Source organism: Erythrolamprus reginae, chromosome 11, assembly GCF_031021105.1.
Source record: "Erythrolamprus reginae isolate rEryReg1 chromosome 11, rEryReg1.hap1, whole genome shotgun sequence".
Taxonomy (NCBI): domain Eukaryota; kingdom Metazoa; phylum Chordata; class Lepidosauria; order Squamata; family Dipsadidae; genus Erythrolamprus; species Erythrolamprus reginae.
The window spans coordinates 17,265,273-17,277,473 of NC_091960.1; the positions used below are offsets into that span (position 1 = coordinate 17,265,273).

A 12,201-nucleotide genomic window follows, 5' to 3' on the forward strand; every position below is an offset into this window, starting at 1 on the left:
AAATTAAGTTCTTAAGTAGAGGTACCACTGTACTTGTACCAAAAGTTGGGATTGAAATATGCTGGGGTGATATTTATACAATGACATCAGCACACATGTTACTGATTCAACATCATCCAATTTGCTGCAGAAGACACTCGATACTCCAACTGTCCTGGATTAACCACTAAGCAAAATAAATATGTGTTTGGGGCACTGAGGAAAGGAGACACGCCTGAGTTTACATCCCCCCAGCTATCCAGTCCTTAACTTTTTCACCGCCACATTCAACTTCATTGGTTTGGTTTTGTCCTTGTCTTCTTCTACCATGTTCAACTTTAATCTCCATTGTTTTAAACAAAGGTTTCTTCCACACGTTGAGTGACTATTTTTTTATTTCTATTTTTTAAATTTATTTTTTTTGTAAAGTATGTATTGGTGATATACAAAGATATAATAATATTTATATGCATGATACTAGTAGGAGAAAAACATTAGGACAGGGGACAGAAGGCATGCTGGTGCACCTATGCACACCCCTTACTACCAACCTAGGACTCGGGAGAGGTCAACAGTGGAGAGACTAAGGACTAAACTTTAGAAGTTTAGTTCGAAGGTGTCAGATATCCCATTTCTTTCAAGCGTGAGAATTTTGATTCCCTTCCCAAAGAGGAAGGAACAGAGGGAAAAGTGTTTTTGGCAAGGGCTTTAACAAAAGGGGCTTCCAAGTTTCACAGTTCCTCCAGTCCAGATAAACAAGTTTGAGGCAGGAGGGAAAAAATTACCCAGCTGGTACTGGATCTTGCTTTGTTCTTTGATGGTGCCCTACTTTGGCCTGCAGTTTAAATATAGTTTTTACTGTTTGAAAAAGGGGTGGGGGTGGGAGGGGGAGAAAACAAGCCCCTAAAATACTTATTTCAGCCAGCTGCAAATCTCTGAACTTCAATGCTTCTTCTTCTTTTTTTTGGTAAAGTAAATACAAAGTCATCCCCTCTGCAGATTTCGGGACAGCTGACCATCCAGCAGGTAACGTGATCCCAACACACCGACAATTAGGTAGGTGGATGGCTACAGAGCTCAATTCCCCCAAGGCGATCCAGGAATCGATTAGCCAGTGAACATTGCAGTGAACATTGTTTTATCTTTGTATACCACCAATACTACTTGACTAGATAGATGATAGATAGATAGATAGATAGATAGATAGATAGATAGATAGATAGATAGATAGATGATAGATAGATAGATAGATAGATAGATAGATAGATAGATAGATAGATAGATAGGATGGATGGATGGATGGAAAGATGGATGGGTAGGTAGGTAGGTAGAGATAGATAGATAGATAGATAGGTAGATAGAAAGATAGAAAAATAGATAGAAAGATAGATGAGAGAGAGAGAGAGAGAGAGAGAGAGAGAGAGAGAGAGAGAGAGAGAGAGAGAGAGAGAGAGAGAGAGAGAGGCAAGCAGGCAGGCAGGATATTTCATGTCCCCAAACCTTTTTTTCCCCTGGCTATACGCTGGAAAAGCTTTATTCTTGGGAGTTTGTTGCCGAGGGAGGGGGAGGACAACTTTCCCTCGGCAAGTTGGTGAGAAAAAGAGAAAGTGAGACTCCCGGAAGCGAGGGGGCTCTTTGGACTCCCCCCCTTTCCTCCCCTCCATCCCACCTCCTCGCAAGCCTGTTGGGCAAAGTAGCTCCAAATACAAGCCTGATTCCGGGCCGGCGGAGGCGGGAGGTGGACGCGGGCGGAGTGGCGGGGGAGAGGGAGAAGGGGGGGTGGAGAGCGGGAAGTCCAGTCCCTGGGCAGGACCGGGACGCACGACTGCAAAGAAGAGAGCGGAGCCGAGCCAGTCTGGGCGCAAAAAAGCAAAGCCGGAGGAGCAAAGAACGCCAACTGCGCGCCAGGGAAGGAAAGGAGGGCGCAAGACGGTTGCCGTCTGGCTCCGGAGGCAGGCTCAGGATCAGACGGGCTGCAACGCGGCGCTGTCGCCTTCTCTCCCACCCACCCACCCGTTTTCCTACCGTCTCTTCCCCCCCGCCCCAATTTGGGGAGCGGGGAAACGCATCTTGCTCTACGCGGGGCGGGGGCGAAGTGCCCGGGTGTTTGGCCAGCCGCGGTTGGCCCGGAGGCGCCTCCGTGCCGGGGGGAGGAGAAGAAGAAAGAGCCCCCGGAGCGACCGTCCAGACTGGGGGGAGCCCGAGAAGGTAACTGAGGAGAGAGGGTAGTTGGTGGGGGGAAAGGGGGGCTCTATCCCCGTTGGGGAAAGAGCTGGGGGGGTTATCTGTCCACGCGCGCTCTGTTCCAACTTCCTTTGGCACCGCGTGGCGCGGTTTTGCGGAAAGCTGGCGGGTTTTGCTGCTCCGCTTTGCAGCCGATCTTTTCTCCCTGCTTCTTCTGGGACGGGTGGGTGGATCGGCCTGGCGCCCCCGCCTCTTTGACTCGACCTATGGGATGAGAAACCGCAGAGGAAGGGTTTCAAATACCCGCAGCTCAGGGGACGCAAGAATATCCCCTTTAAAATTGCCTTGGGAGAGAGAGAGAGAGAGAGATGCGCCACAAGTGTGGATGGAAGCTCCCCTTTCCAGCCGTTTCTCCCAGAAGCCCTTTTAAAAAAGGATGGGCAGCAAGGACCCCCCCCCCCGGGGGCAAGAACGAACCTCGCCCCCCTCCGGGGGTATCTGGGACATGGTGTGGGGTAAGGGAGCGAGGTGACCTTTAATTTTGAAAGGTCTGGCCCAGACAGAGCAAAAGAGCCAACCATGTGCCTGGGGAACATCAGTGTGACTTCGACTTTGCGGGCACACTTCTTTGTAATATGCTGCCTGGGGATGTCGGCTCAGAAGTCTCCCATCGACCCACCCATCCACCCAGTCCCAAAACGGGTCTTTGCAAAGGTTGGAATTGTGATCCTAGCTGGTTGCAGCCCACATTTTCCTGAGATGTCTTGTTTTTCAGATGGTCCAAGAAGAAGGAGCTGGGAAGGTAGAGTTTTACTTCTCCCTCTTTTCTACTGGGAGAGGAAACCCCTGAGCGAAGAAAATGATGGGTGAGGAAGAACCTCAGGCAACAAGGAATTAATGTGATGGACGATTCCCTTGCTGATGGTGAGTTGTGTTTTAAAGGCTTTTCTTCTCTCCCCTTGAGAACTGTGCACTGGAGTGGGTGAAAAGGATTGCTGGCTTATGTGTGCTGTTTGCGGGCTGACCAAATAACCAGTGGAACTGTTTGCCTTCAGAGGTTGTGGGTGATCCAACACTGGAGGCTTTTAAGAAGAAGCTGGACAGCCACTTGTCTAGAGTCTCCTGCAGCAGGGGTTGGAATAAAACAGTGGTTGTCAAACTTTCTAATGCCTCAAATAGTTCCTCATGTTGTGGTGACCCCCAACCATAAATCTAGCACCAATTCTCCCAACAGAGATTTAATCTGATTGGCAGGAAGGTCAGAGGGACAGCCCCACTGTAAATGCCTGATTGGTCAGATTGTAAACCATGTTCCAAAGCGCCAGAATAGAAGCTTTAGTTCCTAACACCATGGGGAATGTGTCTTTTCCTATGTGTCTTAGGCGACCTCTGTGAAATAGTCGTTTGACCCCCTCAAAGGGTCCCAACCCCCAGGTTGAGAACCACAGGACTAGAAGATCTCCAAGGTCCTTTCCAATGCTGTTGTTTTGTTCTTTTTAACTTCTCAGAGGCACATGAGCAAAGCCTTTAACCTGTGCTGGAGGAAATGGCTTGTCATTTCCTAGAGGCGACTGTATCTCCCACCATAAATTGGGACTGGTGAAAATATAGTGGTGGGGAGCAAGCCAATCTGGGAATTGAGGGCTTAGTACAAACGCTGGTGTGGGGTGCTGGGCCTTGATTTAAGCTGAGGTTCTGTTGCGCACTCGGAACAGAAATGAAATGCACTTAATTTGGAGTAAACCTACAAGGAGGCATGCCATAAATTGCAAAACAAAAAAGTGACAGAGAAAGAGGATTGGGATTTATGGTGGCCCTGGCATCTCCGTTGCTAAGCGGATAAATTAAAGCACATCTTTTGCATTCTTGCATGCTTATTTGGCCCGTTGACTCAGACGGGTTAAGGGGGGGCTGAAGACAAAACATGGATTTGCCCTATCTTCCGTCTGTAAAGATTTGTTGCCTTGCTGTTGTTCTCTGGAGTTTTCAGGAAGAGGGAGTGAAAATCCTAAATCCATCAAAAGTCTGCTGCTTTCCCTCTTTGGACAGAGAATTGGAGCAGTGGTAACTGATGGATTTAAATTCATCAGTCCAGATGTTTGGCTCCAGGACAGTTTCTGTTGTTTTTAAAGGACTTTTATGAGTCTGGTGGGATCTCAGAAGTGCTTCTAAGGGTTGATGGTTTTAAAGGAGGTAGGAGGAAGAGGAGGTTGTGTCTCGGGCAAGGATATTAAAGGAGAAAGCAATGTGAGTAGAAGGCGTTTGGCCAGCAGCCAGTCCTGTTTGATCAAAGGGAATTCAGCGTGGAGAGAGAGAGGGGGGAGCTTTACAATCTCTAAGAGAGAATAGATGTGCTGGGTGAAGGTTCAAGAGTGTCTTGAGTAGTAACTGTGTAAAATTAGCTGCACATGTGATCCTCCCACCTCTCCGCCTGTATTTTTAGAAGAGTTTTATGAATAAGAATAAAACAGAAGAAGTTGGTGTCTGCTTTGGTCAACTTGAATATAGCTCAAAATATACATGTTTCATGTGAACACAACCAATATGGCTTCTAAAATTAACACCCCATTATCTGGGCTAATAGACTGCCTTGATTCAAAAGGTAGTTTATTCCAGGGCTCTCCAACTTTGGCAATTTTAAGACTTGTGGACTTCAACTCCCAGAATTCCTCAGCCAGCAGAGGAAAGCTGGCTGAGGAATTCTGGGACTTGAAGTCCACAAGTCTTAAAGTTGCCAAAGGTTGGAGACCAATGTCACAAAGCCACAAACCATGCATGGCTTTCTGAAAAGTTGTGGATCCAGTATTATCAATACGAAATAAAATGCAGGTAGTCTTTGACTTACATCAGTTTGTTTAATGGATGGTTAAAAGTTACAAAGGCACTGAAAAAGGTGACTTATGACTGTTTTTCACACTTATGACCACCACATTATCCCTATGGTCACATAATCAAAATTCAGATGCTTGACTCATATTTATGACAGCTGAGGTGCCCTGGGGTCATGTGATCCCCTTTTGCGACATTCTGACAAGTGAATAATAATAATAATAACAACAACCACAGAGTTGGAAGGGACCTTGGAGGTTTTCTATTCCAACCCACTACTTGTGGTTAGCTCTGGCCCAGCTCCTGCCCCAAGGAATGTGGAGGTGGATGTGGGGGAAACATCCACATGTCACAGACCTGTTTTGCTCCCAATAGAGTCAACTAGTGAAGTATCCGATGATGAAGGAAGTGTGAGTGTGATGGAAGAGGGGGGCTTGGCTGACACCCCAGGAGGAGATCAATCTTCCTTATCTTCCTTATCTTCTTTGGATTCAGGGGAGGAACGTATGACAGATCCACGCATGCGTAGAGCTATGCAGAGGAGAGAGCAACTTAAGACATATTACAGGAGATAACAGAGGCCACCTGTGGTTGGGTAATCCAGTAATTAGAGCTGCTGATAAAATAGCAATGTGCTGGCTTGGCCATTGTGGAAGATTATCTGATCGTAGTTCGTCAAGGTGAATTGTTGTTTCCTGATTGTGTTTGGATTCCTGGACTTTGGATTATACTTCATTTTGAGTGTTTATCACTGTTTGGACAACAGTATCTGTGACCCAATTTCACAGTTACTGAGTTAATAATTGGACTTTGTTCTTGTATTGTATTTCAACTGTGCCTTCTTGCTACAAGAAATCCCTTTGAAGTTTAAAAGAGAGTTTTTTCTTCTCTTCTGTTGATAAAGAACATTTATTTGCCTTCTATCTTGTGTGTGTTTCTGCTTGGACTAATTATCCTGTAATTAAGGACGGTTGGCACACGCCGGCAGAACACTACTTGGGCAGGAGACCCTACACTACTTAAGACAAATAGTTACCAAATATCTTCTTAAAAACTTCCAGTGTTGGAGTACTGTATTCACAACCTCTGGAGGCAAGCTGTTCCACTGATTAATTGTTCTAACTGTCAGTAAATTTCTCCTTAGTTCTAAGTTACTTCTCTCCTTGAGTTTCCACCCAATTCTTCTTGTTCTACCCTCAGGTGCCTTGGAAAATAGCTTGATTCCTTCTTTGTGGCAATCCCTGAGATATTGGAACACTGCCACTGTCTCCCCTGGTCCTTCGTTTCAGACATACCCAGTTCTTGAAGTCAACGGGGAAACCAGATTTACTTAAAAAACATATTAAGAACTTAACAGCCACAGTGATTCACTTAACAATAGTGGCGAGAAAGGCTGTAACATGGGGGCAAAGCTCCCTTAATTGTTGTCTCACTTATCAACTGAAATTTTGGGCTCAATTGTGGTTGTAAGTTGAGGACTTACCTGCACTGCAACAGATAAACGTAGATGATATGTAAAATAGTTTATTTGTATCTATGAAGAGCCAAGCTAGACAAATGGCTTAACGCAGGTTCTAACAGGTTCTGGAGAATCAGTAGCGGAAATTTTGAATAGTTCAGAGAATTGGCAAATACCACGTCTGCCTGTACCCAGTGTGGGAATGAAGAATCTGTAATATCTTTCTCCCAGGAGTGATGGAGGGGATGTGGATTTTGCGGTATCATTTTCTTTGGAATGAGGAGGGAATGGAGATTTTGCAGTATCCTTCCAGAAGTATCCTTCCCCTGGAGTGTGGTGCAAATGGAGATTTTGCAATATCTTCTCCCCAGGAGTGGGGAAAGAACGGGGACTTTGCAGTATCCTTCCTCCTGGAGTGGGGAGGGAATGGAGATTTTGCAATATCCTCCCCCCAGGAGTGGGAGGGGATGGGGATTTTGTGGTATCCTTCCCCTGCCATGCCAAGCCACACCCACCAAGCCACACTACACCCACCAAGCCACACCCACAGAACCAGTAGTAAAAAATTGGATTTTGCCACTGGTTTATCGGTGTTCCTCAGCCCCACATATGTATGGGTTGTTTGGTGAAATGTGTAGTCCAGCCCATCAGAGTTGTGTAAAATTAGAGAATGTGAAAAAAATATTTTTTTAATAGAACTGAACAGTGGGTAAGGCAATAGTAAACTCAGCCCCCTTCCCCACCGGATCTTGCACTGGCAGTTGTCTTCCATCCTAATCTTGCCTACAGCAAGGAGGTTATCATCACAAAAGGATGACCTTTCACTCCTCTTTTAGGACTGTGGTGTTGATAAGCACCACACCACCCCCTTGTCTATGCCATTGGGCTAAACAGTAGGACAGATCTCCATTATTTGGGTTTAACTGAAATTATATATATATATATTCAGTTGCCTAATTACTTTGTGGAGTAAAGTCCACTGAACATTGCACTGGGGAACATATCCTTCAGATTTCAATCAGCCCCGTTGATGTTTATTTATAAGCAAGAGCCAATGATATACAGAGTTGCTTCTTGCTAAACCAAAGGGATGGAGCTGTGGTTTCATGGGAATAATATCGGCCAGATTTGTTATCGGGCATTCTTTAAATTAACCCCCAACACTGATTAAGGCTGCCGAGTATTATCCAAATTTCTTGGATTAGGATTTTCTTCAAAGGAAGTATCATGTCAATAACAACTAGCAATCTTACGGGGCTTACCCTAGAACGGGGGTCTCCACCAGGCAGGGGTTACTGCTCCCGTTGCTACCAGTGTGCTCTGGTGTGCATGTACGCATGTCCGAGTGAGATTTTGCTTCTGCACATGCAAAATTTACAACTTTTCTATCAAGTCTTAGTCTGGGGTGTATTTCTTGATTGTTGATCCTTTACTGTTGATTGTTGACTTTAAAAGGAAGAAAATATTTACCACTTTAATATAGTTGTTGTCAATTCCAAGGCTAGTTGTTGTACATATCATTAATTTAGTCTTCTTGAAATTTAACTTTTGTCCCATTTTTCCTGTCTCCTTGACTGTTACTTCTAGAGCTTGCTGGTCTTTGCAATTTCAGCTATTAGCTAAGTATAAAATTGCTTATTTTAATATAGCTTTCCTTCAAGCAGTTTAATGTTTTTTATTTATTTGTCCAGGTTATTTTTAATAATGTTTTTTAATAACGTCAATCCAGCAATTTTCAATATGCTTAGGCATTAATATTTTGATCCAGTAGGTGAACTATTTTTATTTCTGTTTCTTTTCCCAGACTTGGAAGAATCTATTAAACAAACCAAATATAGTTTCTCTCTTCTGTTCTACTCCCAGACATGCTAATGTAAAAATAGCTGATGATGGGTCAACCTTTCTTTTTCCATAAATTTATCCTGGCAGGTTCTTTGAAATCTAGTTGCTCTGTTGAACATAGGAAGAATTTGCTTTTAAGCATCCCTTCCCTCCAAGCCACAGAATTGTGTTTTGAGAGGCCTCCTATTTTTGATGTTTACACTGTAATAAAAGTGTGAAAGAGGAGTGCAGAAACCTGTTACAAAATCACTGGAGAAACTATCTAGAAACGAGACTTTAAGTCTAGCCCAGTCTTCCCCAGATGTTGTTGAGTCTACAGCTTCCAGAACGTAGCCAAGGAGGACAATAAAAGTTGGGAAAGGTTGTATAAGTAGCAGGAAGATTTTGTGAAGGAGTTGTGTAGTCCCACGGATGGGACAATGGGAAAAAGTTTTTTTTTTCTGCCAGAGACAATCACCAAATTAATATCATCAGTATATTAATATATGAGTATCAATAGGATGTTGGACCCATTGTTGTCTCCCAATAACAATTCAACACATTCTTCCCATCAATATGAGACCTTTCAAAATTGTCTGTCACAGATTTATGCTTTTAAGATGTTCCAAAGAGCTGCTTAGTCATTTCATATGTAATTTACCCATTAGCTGATCAAAGAAGTCTTGAGTATTATGAAATGCCTCCTTCTGTCTGAAGATGCATTGTGGAAGGACAGTGTTTTGAGTCTTGTTTCTCCAGCCCAGCTCCCGGTTTGGACTGGTTCTTAACCTGCCCATATACAAACCAAGGTGGCGCAGTGGTTAGAGTGAAGAGCCAGGGTGGTGCAATGGTTAGAGTGCAGCACTGCAAGCTACTTCAGCTAACTGCTAGCTGTAGTTCAGCAATTCAAATCTCACCACCAGCTCAAGGTTGACTCAACCTTCCATCCTTCCAAGGTGGGTAAACTGTGGACCCAGATTGTTGGGGGCAATAGGCTGATTCTGTAAACCGCTTAGAGAAGGCTATAAAAGCACTATAAAATGGTATATAAGTCTAAATTTATTTATTTATTATTTATTATTTATTTATTTGTTTGTTTGTTTATTTATTTGTTTGTTTGTTTGTTTGTTTATTTATTTATTCATTCATTCCTTCATTCCTTCATTCCTTCATTCCTTCATTCATTCATTCATTCATTCATTCATTCATTCATTCATTTATTTATTTATTTATTTGGCTTGTATGCTGCCCCTCTCCGTGGACTCGGGGTGGCTCACAACACATCAATAAAAACAATATACAATAACATATCTGATCCAATTAATATAAATGACTAATCTAAAAAAATGATTCTAAAAAGGCTAAAGCATTAAAAATCATTCTTCCAGATTCAAACCATAGACATACCACACATTCATTGGCCAGAGGCTAGGGTCCAGTGACCCCAAGTCTGGCGGCATAAATAGGTTTTCAGATTCTTGCGGGGGGAGCTGGGGCCCCCTCAGAGAAGGCTCTTCCCCTAGGCCCCACCAAGTGACATTGTCTAGTTGACGGGACCTGGAGAAGGTCAACTCTGTGAGACCTAACCGTATGTTGGGAATCATGCAGCAGAGGGTGGTCCCGTAAGTAATCTAGTATGTTATTGCTATTGCTAAACTGGTGGCAACATTATTTACAACCCACCACTGCTTCAGTCTTGGTAGAAACCGGATCGCTCTGAATTGAAAGTAAGAGGCCGTATTGGTAGCCAATCTGTTTTATGACCACCTGCTTAAGGGACACTGTGGTTTCATTATCCGGTGGAAAAGCAGAATTTAATTAGTCATGTGCAAGTCTGGGGAAATGAAAGCACTTCAGTAATTAGTAATTGGCACAATTGTATGGGGTAGGCCATGCCTTTCATGGAAAAGAGGTGGGGAGGAGATGATATTTTGCTCCATGATAATTGCATATGCTTTGATAAATTTTTACTGTGGCCTGAAGCCAGCCAGACAAACAAACAAACATACAGAGAAGGGCAAAAAACAAAACAAAACAAAAGCCAAGTTTATAAGATTAGACCTTGATCTTTGGGAAGTATCTTCTGTCGCATTCTTGAAGCTAAGTAGCCAATGTTAGAGACATTTATTAATGACCTGCAAGTTTTTGTAGGCTAATAGGACAGCCACGTAGTAATCATCTGACTGTCCTGGAATTGTTGCTAGAAAAGGGGAAAAAATTAAACGTTGATGTCAACCTAGATAAAAACTGCAGTGTAACAGCTTGTGGGCGATCATTTTATTTCTTCCATGCCATAAGAAAAGGGGCAGAAAGTTGGAATAAACCTGCATTAAAGTAATCTTCTTGTGATAACAGAGGGAAGGGCTTTGAAATGGGGGCTTGTAAACATCCAGCAATATTTAAATCCAGTAATATTTAAGGTAGGCTGTTGTGTAAAAGTGAGATGCCACCATGCCAGTAAAATTGGGGTCCTGGGGGAAAAAATCCTAAGCAGAATTGAATTTAAATTCTGGATCCAGGATATACTATGTCATAAATAATGAGTAAGAAATTAATTCACTTCCATTTCTTTTCCCCAACTGAAGCAGTTTTAGAAACCTTTTAGGAACACTAATTTTTCTGAGCAACTTTCTATTAGATATACATTTCTATGTAGGTGTTTGGGGCACAGTAGATGGCAACTCATGTAGGATGTTGTGTCCACACCAATACCATGGTGTACTTACTTGTATTAGATATTGGGATCCAAGTATGGCATTTGCCTGGTCACACTGTTGTTTCTGCATTGTTTTGGAATCAATAATCAGTGCATGTTATAGATAGGCAATATGTGAATGAGAACTGTATCACCAGTGTTCAGAAAGGTGAAATCTGAAAGAAAAGTTTTCCAGTCTTCATTCAGATTGGGGAAGAAATTATTTCAGTTGTTTTCAAATGGGATGGATGGGTGGATGGATGGATGGATGGATGGATGGAGAAAGAAGGAAGGAAAGAAGGAAGGGAGGGAGGAGAAAGTGAGAAGGAAGGCAGAAAGAGGGGAGAAAGGGAGGGAGGGAGGGAGGAAATATACAAACCCCATTGAGATCTGAACACCTTTTCAAAGTATCTTTTAAGGAGGATCTTTCCTTCTCAGATGCAATCTTCAAAATACAATGGTGGAACCAGAGGTGCTAAGATGTCCCCCTCTTCAGATTGGCTGTGAGATGTCTTGGTTTAGGAAGATGGGAACCTGACACTCTAATTCCTCTCATCTTCAGCCTGGATTTGCAATGGGGTCTTTTCTGGTTTTCAGAAGTCTAGTGACAGAATTAGACATGAGGATCCATCTTCAGGGTTTGGTAAGGAGGAGTAGGGAATTCTCAATCTGAGGTCCTCTTGGTCCTCAACAGCCAAATTGGTGTGCAATCTATAACAGGCCTGAAGCTGGCATAGAATGATCACCCCCCCCCCTCATGGCTTCCAATGAAAGGGAATTCTATTTTTAAAAACCGCACACACACATATGTTCGAGGAGGCACACACACAAAATCGCACACGAATATTTCTCTTCCTTGGCTTCAGCTCTGCAAGCAGGAATCTGGCAAGGCTCCAGAAAATTTCACAGTTACATTTGCAGGCTCCAGAAGCTGAGCCCAGGAGAGACTGTCGCTAGCAGTGATGGGCTCCTACGGGTAGGGTCAGGTACGCAGAACCGGTAGGAAAAAAATTGATTTATTTTTTTATTTTTTTCCCTTCTGGGCTCTGGGTATGTTTTTCGTATCTCAGTAAATGAGGTTGGATGTGTATGGTTTTAGAAGAGCTGTGCATGTGTGTGTGTGTGTGTGTGTATGCATACGCATACAATTTAGATAATGTATATTTTTGTGTGCCTGTGTGTAATATGTATGTATACACATGTCATATATACATAGAATTAAATAGTATATTTT

At 43.3% G+C, this 12,201-nt stretch overlaps 1 protein-coding gene across 1 annotated transcript in view; it reads left to right on the plus strand.

The window, feature by feature from the left end:
- Positions 1–1,665: 1,665 nt before the first annotated feature.
- TMEM200B (transmembrane protein 200B) overlaps positions 1,666–12,201 on the plus strand; it is a 38,069-nt gene continuing 27,533 nt past the window's right edge. Inside the window, exons 1-2 of the mRNA XM_070763686.1 lie at positions 1,666–2,187; positions 2,939–3,087. The gene's annotated coding sequence lies outside the window, so the exon portion shown is untranslated. The remainder of the gene's footprint in view (positions 2,188–2,938; positions 3,088–12,201) is intronic.